General features: G+C 47.5%; 1 protein-coding gene across 3 annotated transcripts in view; it reads right to left on the bottom strand.

Annotated features, from left to right (window-relative positions):
* PRKCE (protein kinase C epsilon) overlaps positions 1-13,980 on the bottom strand; it is a 498,956-nt gene that overhangs the window by 429,168 nt on the left and 55,808 nt on the right. The gene's annotated exons all lie outside the window — the stretch shown is intronic.

The raw sequence follows: 13,980 nt of genomic DNA, 5'->3' as shown, positions 1-13,980 counted from the left end.
GACCCCAATAACAATTCCGGCTCAGTGTCCCTGGCAACGTGACTGTTCTCTCAGTGCTGTTCTTCTGATATGACGTTTTTCCATCTTTCTTTCTCTTTACTAATGCAAGGTTAATGAAGGGGCTCAAAATCATCCATTCTTGTCAGTGCTCTTGAACTGTAAAATTATGATCCTGCATCCTTAAAAAGCAATGCAAAATATGCACGTGCCCCAAAGATCCCCTCTATAGTGATTAATTTCTCTCATAAAACCCCAGAAGGGTCTAGAACCCTGCCTCCCATTTGGTGGGCTCCAAAGCTGTTGTTAAGTCTGCTGTCCTTGGAGTGAGGTGAAGGTACCAGTCTCTCCCTTGTAAAGAAGGACCAGAGAATCCCTCGGACCCCACTCCAGCCTGCATCATCAAAGTTGGCGTGCAGGCTGACCACTTAGATGGCCAGTGTCCCTTGGAATATTTTCTGCTCAAACTTGAAAAATAAGCCCCCATGGAGGAGGAAGCCTCTGGCACAGCACAGAACCTCTAGGAGAGATTCAAAAGCAGCTGTATTCTAGAGTCTGCAGATCCCTTCACTACTACGTAAAAATTCACATAAGCCAGAGGGCAGTGATCGTAGCTTTACTGGCCTAAGCAATATCCTTCAGGCTGTTGGTATAGGAAGTGGGGGAGGAAAACAGAAAAAGAAGAGTGAAAGGCAGAGACACAGACGCATATGAGTAAGACACAGTTGCATAGAGACCTCAGGCGGGAGCCGCTCAGCTAGCTTGCCACCACATCTGTACTGGTATATCCTGGGCCATCCGTATTAGAAACATACCCTTTGATGATAAAGATGACACGGCTGACCCCTGCTTGAGGTGGGGATGGGATTCACAGAGCCCTCCATCTGCTCTCTCTCTACTCTGTTTTGCTCAGTCTCTCCTAAGCTAATGTAAGAAGGGACAGGATTATGCCCTCTGCTGCCCTAACCAGCCAAGGATTCCTGGAATCAATGATATGATCTCAGCCCCTTTAAGTCCCCAGGATAAGGATAAGGCTTCTGAACCATTGAAAATGCTCCAAAGGAAGGAGGCCAGGCTCCTGAGTCGTCATGGTGGCCGAGGTCAGAATCCTACCTTCATACTATAGGAGAGAGGACAGTCCCGGTGGGACAGGGGAGAGGAGTGAGGGGTAGAACCAGGCGAAGATGTGAGAGCAGAGAGAAGATCTAACTTGGGAAACACGGTGCAAGCACAGCCTACCCGTTAAGAGCCGGTTCTCTACAGTCGCCCACTGCATTCTCCGTTCAAATCTCTGCACCACTACCTATTAACATCTGACTGGGACCATATTCCTCGACCCCTCTGACCTTAAAGGAGGAATGATAACAACACTACCTTCATACAGCTGTTAAAAGAAATAAAGCACTTCGCACAGGGCCTCGGTAAGTGGTAGCGTTGCTATTTTCTCAGATACTGAAGAAAATCACGAACTGGGTGATGAGAAACTTGGATGAGTCTCGGGCAATCTGCGTTCTCAGTTCCCCATTTTTAAAATGAGGGGCTTATAATTAAGGTTCCTTCCAGCTCAGATATTCTAGAAGTCTGTGACTAAGAGCTAAAGACTAAAATGTCATGTGGTTATTACAACTGTAATATAAAATGACACCCAATAGCACATTCGCCACCATCAAAGGAAGCTACGTGCACAGCAGGCTAGTGTGAAGACTGAGTGGGTGTGGGAGTGTTGGGGGAGGGGCACCGGTGGGAAAGGGGGTGGTTAACCACAACTGTCATTGCTTATATTGTTTTTCTTTGGTTTGCTAGACCAGCCTCCAGAGAAGTTTCTGGCCATCTAGGTACCAGGCAGGCAACTAGGCTGTTATTTTATTTTTTATGTTTTTAATGTTTATTTACTTATTTTGAGAGACAGCGTGCAAGCAGGGAATGGGAAGAGAGAGAGGGAGAGAGAGAGGCAGAGGCTGACACGGGGCTCGAACCCACAAACCGTGAGATCATGACCCAAGCTGAAACCAAGAATTGGATGCTTAACAGACTGAGTCACCCAGGTGCCCCAGGGTCTTATTTCTAAAGTTTTCCCTAATATCAGGAGGGAGAGATTTCTCCTTGCTCTAACCTTGATTCTCTGCCCTTTGAAGTCAAAACTGATAGTACCTGTATTTTATTTATTTTTTTTAATATTTATTTTGAGAGAGAGAGAGAGAGAGCATGCATGCGAGCTGGGTAGGGGCAGAGAGAGAGAGGGAAAGAGAGAATCCCAAGCAGGCTCCACGCTGTCAGTGCAGAGCCCAATGTGGGGCTCTATCCCACCAAACGTGAGCCAAAATCAAGAGTCGGATGCTTAACTGACTGAGCCATCCAGGCACCTTTTAATTTATAAAGAATAACTTCTCAGCCATCATCTTACTCTCTTGATGGGCTACAAAAGGCTTTTGGAGAGAATGTGAAGTCACACTTTAAAAAATACACTCAAACAGACAGGCATAGTGTTAACATAATACACCGCCTCCCTCAGCTTAGTTTAGACCAACAGGGCTTTAGTTTCATTGGTGTCCTTCCTCGCTTCCCGGAGTTCTGGTACAGCATGAAAATACATGCCCTAAATGTGGAGCCAAGAAGCAGAGACCACTGCGATGGCAAGAAAATAGAGTCATCAGTGACTCAAATGATAGCCGGCACATCTGGGCAGAATGACAGATGTTGCACAAAAGCTTAGTCAAATACTCTAAGCTACTGGGAATGCCTTCCCTCCTGGTCCAAATCCTCTTAGCCTGCAAGGCAGAGTTCAAACCCCTCTTCTTATGGAAGCCTCCACTGATAGCACCGCACACCCAATGGTGGCTCCCATCAGGGATACCCATTCACATGTACTGCCACATACTCACGGGACATACAGAACATTCTGCAGCTTGTTTTCTGTCCTCACTACATGCCTCATTTTCATGAAACGACATCCAAAGTGCTTGCATATCACCTTGCATTTGGCTCACACTGAATAAATAGCTGTGGCCTAAACAGGCGGGTAAACCATTCTGATGATACACACAATTTTCTTCTCAGGAGTAGACTGCACCATTGGCCTACTATTCCCAGTCGCACAGCATCAGTTTCACTTTGGGCAGAGAAGGGACTGTGCTATGACAAACATCAGGCATACATCTTCACCTAGAAAATATGCTTGGTGAATGGCAGGTCTATTAATAAGAACTCTAGGGCCAAATCTTAAACTGAATAGAGCTTCCCTTACCCTCCAGCCACCCTCCAAGGCCCTCTATGCCACCTAGGAGAACAGGAGGTCTGAAGCACAAGACGATACCATCAGAAGCCAGAGGCTCTGATTCCTTAAATCTGGTTCCTTAAATCAGCACTATTTTGTCTCAGAAAAATGTATCTTGAGACTCAAAACTATGCAGTGGGGACACCAGCACACCATCCAGAACCTGAAGCCAGGCAGTGGTAACTAGAGATTCTAGACTGTTTGAGCTGTTCGAAAACAAGAACTAAAAGCGGGATCTTCTAAAAGAATGCAAGAATGGGCCATGTCATGACAGCATGAAGAAATTAAAAGAACATGTGTTGGAATGTTAGATCCTAAACCAGTGAGCTGTCCTGAGTAGCAGAAAATCCACAGTGGGCAGAAGGGAATGGTGAATCATGGCCATCAACAGGGCAAACTTGTTAGGAAAAAGGACAGCACCTTCCCCGTGAACAGCAACAAGCCACACACACTTAACCTAGAGCCCAGAAGCCCAGAAGCACAACAGTGTTGATAATTAACACTTAAACCTCAGGCCCTGGAAGATTCCTGGGGCTCCATTGCAGGCAGCCTCTAAGCACGACTACCTTGGAAACACATGTGAACCGGATCCTGGGCTCACAGCGCCTCTCTTTCCCAATTGCATATTTTAACAGGGAAGATTCACAGCATTTGCTACCAAGAGTCTCCAGGGGTGAAACAGCCACATGTGTAAACCATGTGGACTGAGTGCTCCGAGAGGGCAAAAGTTGTATCTCGTACTCTACTTGTTACCCGCTATCAGGAAATGGGGAATAAATGCTGTTATCCCCTGGCCTACTACAATACATTCCCAGGTTTCTACGAAGGGAGCCATGAGGCGCCTTCAAGACATACACAGGGTGAGATTAGAGCTCCAAATGGAAACAGGCCAAGTCTGTCACCACCACCGCATCACATCTGGTTAGGACACGTAGACTCAAGAGATGGACCAAACACAATCATTCCCAAACTGAAAGGGTAGTGTCCAACCTGCTTTCCTTCTTCCTCCCACTTCCTAAGGGAGACCCGCCATGACCAATAAATATCCCAAGTTCAGCACCGTCTTCTGCCTACATTTAAGTCCTACTGCCTACACTAAGTCCTACATTTAAGTCCTACATTAAGTCCTACTTGTTCACAGCCAGTGTGGGCCAGGGACCCCTGAGGGTCCCTGAGACCTTATCAGTGGGTCTGCAAAGTCAGAATTATTTTCATAATAATATTAAGTCATTATTTGTTTTCTTCACTCCCATACACTCAGGAGTGTACCGTAGAGTTTCCAGGGGCTACATGACCACATGTGATATGGCAACAGACTGAATGCAGGAGACAGAAGAATCCAGCTGATTTCTGCCTTGCCAGACATGAAAGAGATTTGTGAAACTATAAAAATAATGCCATGCTTCTAAGATGTTTGTCTTAGAAAATGTAGTTGTATTTCATAAAAACATGCTCTTATGTTAACATGTAATAGATTTTTTAAAATTGTTTTTAATGTTTATTTTTGAGAGGGAGAGAGTGCAAGGGGCAGAGAGAGAGGCAGAGAGAGAGGGAGACACAGAATCCGAAGCAGGCTCCAGACTCGAGCTGTCAGCACAGAGCCCGAGGTGGGGCTCGAACTCACAAGCGGTAAGATCATGACCTGAGGCGAAGTCAGACGCTTAACCGACTGAGCCATCCAGGCACTCTGATTTTTTTTTTTTTAATATTTATTTTTATTTATTTTTGAGAGAGAACACGCACGCATGTGCAAGCAGAGAAGGGTCAGAGAGAGCTAGGGAGAGAATTCCAAGCAGGCCCTAGCTGTCAGCACAGACCCCGACACGAGGCTTGAACTCACAAACTGTGAGATTATGACCTGAGTCGAAATGAAGAGCCGGATGCTTAGCTTACCGACTGAGACACTCAGGCACCCCTCATGGATTTATGTTTACTTAATTTTTAAATGTACTGGTTTTAATTTTGATATGTTAAATATCGATAGATATAGTCCACGTAAACAAAAAACTCTCTGGAGTCTCCAATAATTTTAAAATACTTAAGTAATTGAAATTTTGGCCTTGAGACCCAAAAGTTTGAGAACCACTAGGTCATAAAAAAGAACGGTGATCGCATCCCATCTGTGTTTCTTAAGGAACTAAATCTGAGTAACTCTGCTCCTTTCTGCCCATCAAACCCAACCCATCCTTCAGGGCCCTCTAAATCTTCCTCATCATCCCGCCCTCTGAAGATTTCTACCCTCTGATCTTCCCTAATGACTAGTTGTTCTATATCACCTAGCATTTCATTGAACATCGCCTTGTGACATCCACTGCATTATTGTCCTGGTGCTTTTCCAGCATCGCCTAACCAGGGATTTCTCTGAGAACAAACTGCTATAACAATCTTGAGCACCAAGCACAGAGCTGGCATGCAGGAGGCTGATCAGTCTTCCCAAGTGTGCTGGTATGACAGGCAGAAATGACCTTAACAATCACCTGCACTTATTAGGTGAGTGAATGATGCATGAATCAATATGTAAGTTGGAGTCTCACCAGGGTGCAATATGCCCTCCTAAGGGGACTTTGGGGAACGAGCATGGGCAGAGAGCTACTGGCTTTTAGTGCACAGGAATTATTGACATCTAGTAGGCGGGGACATGCCTAAGTCTCCGTCCACCCAAGTGCCACAGATTTCTATCTCAGACATGAACTTTACCACCTCCCTGTCCTGGGTGGTGCCTCACCGAGTACACAGCAGCATAAGCTTCTCGCTCACAGAAGAGGGTCCCCATTGTCTCTTCCCAGCCATCCCTGGGGGTCTCTAGGGTATCCCCCAATCCCTAGGAGAGATGCCGGCTCCTCCAATCTCCCAGGTAGGCAGTTCTCTTACTAACAGGTTGAAATGATGGAGTGTCCACATCACTTTATCTCAGCTCCCCAGAAGGGTAGGAAAGTGGCTGCTCCCAGCTTTGCGAGCTTGTCTCCTTCACCTAGAGCACCTTCCTTCAGTTCTTCTATCCCTCAAACCCCTCTTCCTCTCTCTCTCTCTCTCTGGCAGACAGCCCACAGCTCCATCAGGGAGAGACAGGAAGCAGCCAAGGAATGCTTTTTCCGTGTGAATGTGGATTCCACCGCCTTGGATTGTAATCCCTGGGAAGGGACTCTAGCCAACAAGCCCCTGTGTGTGAACTCAGGACAGGCGATCTGAATATTTTAATTGTTTTCTGGGGAGTCACAATTCTGTTTGATCTTGATTGCAAAGGAGGGAGAAAAAATTTCTCCCAAGCCATATCCACATGCTTCATGTGCTGAACGGCTACGTACGATGCATCACGCACATAAGTGTCAGATGTACCACACCTTGGAATATTTGTTAGATAAAACCCTGACCCTGTCTTCCAAATGTGATCCACCATCAGTTCATCCCACCACCCACTGAGTACACATTTCCCAAGGGCCCACTGCCCACCACTGCTTTCCCGAGAGTGGGAATGAGCTGGATGAAATGAAGGTGGGGGGATGCCCAAAGAGTCCTTCCCATGGCCCGCAGGACCCCCTGGGGATATGGGCTGAAGGGATGTCAGGACTTGGGCCTCCACGGATCCTCCTTAAGAAAAAACTTCAAAATAAGAAACATAGTTTGCCCTCTGAGACTAAAACTGTGAGAACACAATAATGAATCAGTGCAAAAATAAGCAAAGTCCATCACTTAGACTAGATCTCAGATTACTAACACATTAACATAATCTCAAAAAGAAAATCAGAGGCTGAAATGGGACTGGAGTGGGGGGCGGGGCGGGGTGAACCAGCAAAGAGTCAAGAAAGAGAGAAGTCCCAAAACATAATAATGACACTGCCCAGCCAAGCACTGCTGGTGAGGGTATCCTATGGTGGGGACGGGTGCCTCCATGATGGAATGTGATGGTGGGCCACAGACTTGACTTCTGAAGTCAAGACCGATTAAAGAACTCAGATAAAAGGAACACATTATGCTCCTTGGGACCCGCAGGTATGCACAAAGCATGAGTTCTGCTTTAGAGGGGAGCCCAGGAGGGTTTCCTTGTGCAAGCAAAACTCTCCCAAATATGTACATATCTGTGTTTAAGCACATGTGCCCATGTGTGGATAAATAGATGAAACAAGATGGATGATGAGTGGACACACAGATGATTGACTGACTGCACGATTACAAAGTGGCTGGTATCTAAGTTCTGCTCCTTAACCCACACGTCCTTCTCTCCTTCCTAGGGGAGTTTCCGTGAGACAGACACACAAACAACCTGCAAGCCACAGAAGCTGCACTCTGGTAGCTAATGAGAGGCTTAAGCTCTGCCTTCCTCACAGGCGTGACGTCACCCTCACCAGGGCCCAGCCTCTGGGGGAGGCAGACACAGTGGGAGCCCCACCGTTCACTCAAGGACCTTGAACAGGTTGGGGCAGCTGGACTCTCACCATGGCATTAGCCTTGACCTTTGAAAGCTGGAGAAATGACCCTTCCCAAGGATTCAAGTTCTGCCTTGGCCCCTATTTAACAACTGTAGATGAATAAAAGAGGAGTACACAGAGAGGACGGAGGGCAAGTGTTTGCAGGCTTGAAAAGGCACCTTCCAGGTTACGAACTGAAAACAGGATTCTGACAGGTGGGACTCAGCTAAGCTTTGGAGGCATGGCACTGGGAGGAGAGACCTTTGGGCCTCTACCCAGGAGGGAGGGGATCAGGGGTGCTCTGAGGTGACAGGCTCCAGGGGCGAGGTGCAGAAAAGAGAGGACAAGCAAGGCTTTGTGGACTTCAGTTTGCCTTCAGCTAACACTGCTCAACCTGTCCCAAACCATTAGACCCCATCCTGCCCCAAAAATAGGAGCAAGAGGAAATAACTGAGTCAGCAGAGAAAGGCAGTTTATGTGGTACAGAGAGAGGGCAAGAAGGAAAAATAAAAATCGAACTAGCAGTCAAGAGATCCAAGTGAAAGAAACAAGATGACCTGCGCCACGTGAAGGAAAAAAGCACCCCACCCCAATGCCATTATTCACCGCAAACCAGTGAGAGCACTTAGGTCAGCACAGAAAACAAGGCACTGTGGTGTGGCAACACACACACAGGCTCTGGAGACCAACAGACCGGGTCTCGAGCCCTAGTGCCGCCACAAAGCTGACTGACCTCAGGCAAGGTGATTTCCTCCCCAAGACTCAGCTTCCAGCTCTGCAAGATGGCGGCAACAATGCCTTTCTCCCTGGGTTGTGAGGCCCAGGGTGGTGCAAACAAGGCAGAGGGCTCTCAGAATCCATCCATGCACGGTCCTTCCCTCCCCCACTTCTTTATGCCCTCACCACATGCAAACTATTTCTGAGAGGGATTTGATTCCTGAGAATATACTAGTCTGTTTCTATGGAAACAATAGACTAACGATTGTAGAAAATTCCAGAAGAAGCCAAGTCTTTGGGAGGGATGGCAGGATTCCCTTGTTCCTCAGAAGCTCCATGACAATAAGGGACAATAGATGGATGAAAGTAGGAGGAGAGGGGTTTCCTCTGAGAGAGCGAGCTGAAATTGGTCAGGGAAAAGAACCAAAGTGGGTGACATAACTTAAGATTCCCTAGCATCTGCTGAGGGTGTCAAGGGACACTGGGTGCTGAGGGGGTCAGAAGAGAAGGAGAAGAGAAGCTTCCCCCACCAGGAGCTTAGGCCTGGCAGAGGTCCTAAGCCCAATACACTGGGGACAGTCCATGGCAAAAGATGACCAAGTGCAGACCAAGGGCATCTGATGGCACCATAACACCCACCCCTGCATACAGTCGGTGCTCAAGAAATATTCGTGGAGTGAATGAGTTACTCATTAAATTCACATCTTTGAGTCGCTTGCCTGCGGAAAAGCTCTGTGGAGCCCAGTCTCCTTTTCTTCCAGGGAACAATTCCAGCCTATTTCAGGGAAAACAACAAAGCTTGGGGAGGGACCTGCAAATGATGAAAACCCTGGGGCCAAGAGGTGAGCCACCCTGTGGTCGTCTGCTCGGCCCAAACACCCAGACCGCGGGGCTGCAACCCACTCTTACTCACATGTGTGACAGTTATTAATACTCTCGGGTCTATGGCCAGCACCTCAGGTCCGCCTTGGTTCTGAGAAACACAGAAATCACACTGCCAAGCGCACTGAGAGATTCCGGGACAGGCTCAACAGGCTCGAGGCCCATCGCCTGAGTCAGGAAAGGCATTCATGAAGTCTGACCAGGATCACCCACACTCCTCCCCACACACTCTGTCCACTGCACACAGAAAGGACATCACCTCTTTAATAGGCGAAGCAATGCTGGGCCAAGAATACCTTTTACTAGGCCACGGCAAAATGAGACAGGTTGGAAGGAAGATAGAAATACCTTGTAAGTTTTTCATAGAGCTGAATGTGTTTAAAGAGTCATCCTTTATTCTGAGTTATGTCTATCCTACTTTTTCTATTTTCAGTCTTGAGCATACCAGGTCCTTGCCCACCTCAGGGCCTTTGCACATGCAGTCTCCTCTGCCTGAAATACTTATCTCCCTTTTTATATCCAGCTCCTTCTCTCCCTCTGTGTCTCAGTTTAATTGTCCTTTCCATAGGCCTTTGTTGAACATGCCACTGGAGGAGGCAAGTTTCTTCTCCTCACCCTGATCTTAGCCTCTTGTTTTTCTTTAGAACCCCTTTTACAATGTGCACCTCTTTATTGGCTTATCTCATGCCAAACCCCCACCCCGCTCTAAGTCCCAGCAGAGCAGGGCCCATGCCATTCCACAGCCACTACCTGGCACAGTGTTTGAGACATACTGGCTCTCAATAAATGCTTATTCAATCATTGGATTAAAATGCCGCTTGTTTATGGTAGTAAATCTATTCTTCAAATTCTTACTTGGAAAAATTAAAAGAGCTTAACTCTAGGTTGGTGCCCTCCTCTTTTTCAGGGGTGGTGGGAAGAGGAAACATCTTTTCGTTTTAAGAAATGCAAAAGTTTGCAACCAATGCTTTACAGAACAAAAGTCCTTTTGTGAATATTATGAGGGTCCCTCTGTTAAAAACAAGAGGCTTTTTTTTAAGTTTCTTTTTATTTTGAGAGAGAGAGAGTACGTACGAGCATATGTGAGCGGCGGAGGGGCAGAGAGCAAGGGCGAGAGAGAATCCCAGGCAGGCTCCATGCTGTCAGTGTGGAGCCTGACATGGAGCTCAATTTCACGAACCATGAGATCATGACCTGAGCCCAAATCAAGAGTCAGATGCTTAACCCACTGAGCCACCCAGATGCCCCCAAAACCAGAGGCTTTTAAGAGGTGCCTGAAACAGGTACCTATAAGTGGAATGTCTACAAATCCAGATTTCCAGAGAAACTCACTTTTTCAGAGATGTTTTATCTTCATTCATCCTTCACCAACAGTGGACACTAAGATCACATCTCAGCCTCTTCTGGCTTCCTCTTTCTTTACCGAGTTCTTTATTGCGTAGGTTTTAATTTTTCCACGCATAAACATTCGTGGGTTTCTAATTAAGGAAATGCCAATGAACCCTTTCTTCAAATGAAGAACCAGTTTTGTTAGCATTAATAATTCCCCACTGTTTTGTTGATTTGGATGTTCACATAGTGAGTTTTCTTACAACAGGGTTCACCTGAGCACCGTATGGCTCCCTGGAGGCCTGACCTCTCGGTCAGTAATGCAGGAGAAGGACGTATATCCCTGCAGCTATCCAGGACATAATGAGTCTTTCCATCTATCCATTTCCACCAGGCATTGCACAACTATGTAGGGCACAGAAAAATACACATTATCAGCTACCCCCAGGCTTGCGCTCTCCCGTGGCTGTTCCCATCTGGCAAAGTGATTGGCTATGGAATCCAAGGGCAAGATGTGCAAAACAATGACGCCCTCTGTATGTCTGAAGCTCCATGCCAAACACATTCTTCAATAAGCATCCACTTCACCTTTACAAGATCCTTGGGATGGATGTGACTGCAGATCTTTTACAGGTAGAGAAACTGAGGCCCGGAGAGATGCTCTTGCAATGCTACACGTCAGCTCCAGATCAGGATGAGGATAAAAATGCAGAGGCATGAGAGCTTTGAAGTAATAATGTGCACTGGAAATGCAAGGCAACAGTGCTGTGGCTCTCATCAATATTCATCCATTCAAAATCTTGGAGCATTTACTGCTGCCACATGTGCTTCCGGACTCAAGGAGGTAGACGCGGGGGTGAATACAAAGATAAATGACACACAGTCCCTGCCCATCAAGGCCAAGGATGTGTACTGGAGGAGCTGACTGTCTCTTCAACAAATCAGTACCAGAGAATAGAACCCTAGAGTCAAGCGGCTGGGATCCCAGGGGAGGACAGCTCAACTCCATCTGCAGGAGCAAAGACAAGGGGACATCTGAGCTGGAACTTGAGGAAGGGCTTTGATGGATGGAGGGAAGCAATGGACCATTCTGGGCAGAAGGAACAGCTTGCTCAGACCCTGGAGGTGTGCCAGATCATGAAGGGACTGCAAACGTCAGGTGCGATCGGCCAGGGCCAACTGGCCAAGAGCCTCATGGGCCTTGCCAAGGAGGAGAGCCTTTCCTGGAGGCTACCAGTAGGATGTGTCTCCAGTGGGGGGCATCAAACAGAGGGACAGCATGATCAGATTTGGGTGTCAGGAGGATGAGACAAGCAGTAGGTTGGCGAGAGGGTACCAGGGGCAGCTGGGAGCACAGAGACCAGTGAGGACAGCACACAACTGGTAAGGCAAGTGACAGTGGGGGGCTAAACAGGGGATCTGTCTCCATCACTGAACCCTTTACCCACAGAGCATATACATAGCATTTGTCCTCATTTACAAGACGATGATGAAGTTCTCAGTAATAATGGAAAGACAATAAAAATAGTAGCCAACAAGTACTGAGTACTTGTACTTGACCATTTACTTAGCATTTGCTAGGCACCAGGCATTGTCCTAAGCACTTACCAGTACTAGTCCATTTTCTCCTTGTAACAACCCGGTGAACTTTTATTATCCCCACTGTACAGACGAAGAAATGAAGGCACAGAGAGATTAAGTAACTTACACCAGGTCACACAGGCAGTAAGTAATTGAGCTGTGGTTTGCATGCAGGCTGTCTGGCCCCGGGTCCCTGCTCTTACTCAAGTCCATGACTCTTGCTTGTCACAGTGCAGCACTGTGGTGAGAGCCTTACAGCCATTGTTTGTTACTTTAGTCCTCACAATAATCCTATCAGGTAGGCATGTTTAATCTTGCTTTGCAGATAAGGAAACTGAGACAGTGAGGACACATACTTTGCCCATGGTTACACATCTAGTAAGTAATGAAGTTGCAAACTGTACCCTGAGTCTGTGTGACTGCAAAGTCTGTGGGTTTTTTTGCGTTTGTTTTTTTTTGAGAAAGAGAGAGAAAGAGCACATGCAGAGGAGGGGTAGAGAGAGGGGGACACAGAGGATCCTAAGTGGGCTCTGCACTGTCAGCTACAGAGCCCGATATGGGGCTCAAACCCACAAACCGTGAGATCACGACCCTGGCCAAAGTTGTTTGCTTAACCAACTGAACTACCCAGGTGCCCCTGCAAAGTCTGTGTTTTTAACTGCTTTCCCCTCTCCCTTCATTCTAAAAGGATGAAAAATAAAGGGGGGTGGGGACAGGGAGGGGCAGCAACCTAGAAGAAAGGCCAACCACCAAGTGCAGTGGGCCAGCAGACAGAATAGGTTTTTGCCTGGCCAAAGTGTCCCAGCCAAAGTCAAGCAGCACCCGCATCCCAGCACCCCCTCTCAGCCTGGCACACAAGTGAGGCCCTGCCAGCCAAGCAACAAAACACCCCAATCCCTTGGGGTGAGGGTCTGTAGGCCTCCGTGCTGGGAACGGGGGTGGCAAACAATGGTATCTGAGTCAGGCCTGGGCTTCACTGATGGGTCCTGGCAAAAACAAGATGTCAGTTCTGTACAGTTGTGAATCCTTGTGACAGCAGCTCCCCAGGCCCTGGGAACACTCTGGGCCATGATGGAGCCTCAATGTCTAGAGCCTTCTGCCACCTCTGAGGACTGGGAGTCCTGGCCTGGGGCCTAGTCATGGAATCATTTATCTATAGACAGGCCTCCTAAGGAAGAAAACATGCAGGAAATGTGACAGAACAAAACAGAACTGAAAAATGATTTCACCAGGTTCAGCTGAGCCTAGACCATCTAAGGCAGTGACTCCAAAGCAGGAGGGCAAAACCCCCAGAAGGGCATAGTAGAGGTTCTGGGGGATGTGTGGACCCAGAAGGAGGACTGACGACAGGCTACATATCACAGTGGTCAAGGGCATGAAGCCAGACTCCCTGGGTTCAAACCCCAGCTTGCTCATTTGCTGGCTGAGAGCCTTGGGGCAAGTTCTTTAATCTCTGCAGGGCTCCGGTGTCTCACCTGTCATACAAGGATAAGGAAGGCACTGACCTCATCAGGTTGGTGCAGAAATTAAATGAGTTGCTCTATAAAAAGCTCTGAGCGTGCTGCCCAGCACCTAGGCAGTGCTAAACATGTGTTTCTTAAATAAGATAAATGGGCTGGGGGAAATAGATGTTTCATATCTCACGGTGTGAGATATCATAATATCCGGGTTCATGGAGGTGGGGCCCGGGGATGAGATGCTTCTATTACTTTTAAAAGAGTTTAGACTTCGTTTAACATTAGAAGTTATTGCTTTGGGGTCACAGGGAAGTTGGAAGCACTATTCAGCAACATG

The sequence above is a fragment of the Panthera leo genome, chromosome A3, assembly GCF_018350215.1.
Source record: "Panthera leo isolate Ple1 chromosome A3, P.leo_Ple1_pat1.1, whole genome shotgun sequence".
Classification (NCBI taxonomy): domain Eukaryota; kingdom Metazoa; phylum Chordata; class Mammalia; order Carnivora; family Felidae; genus Panthera; species Panthera leo.
This window is presented reverse-complemented; position numbering and strand designations above follow the sequence as displayed.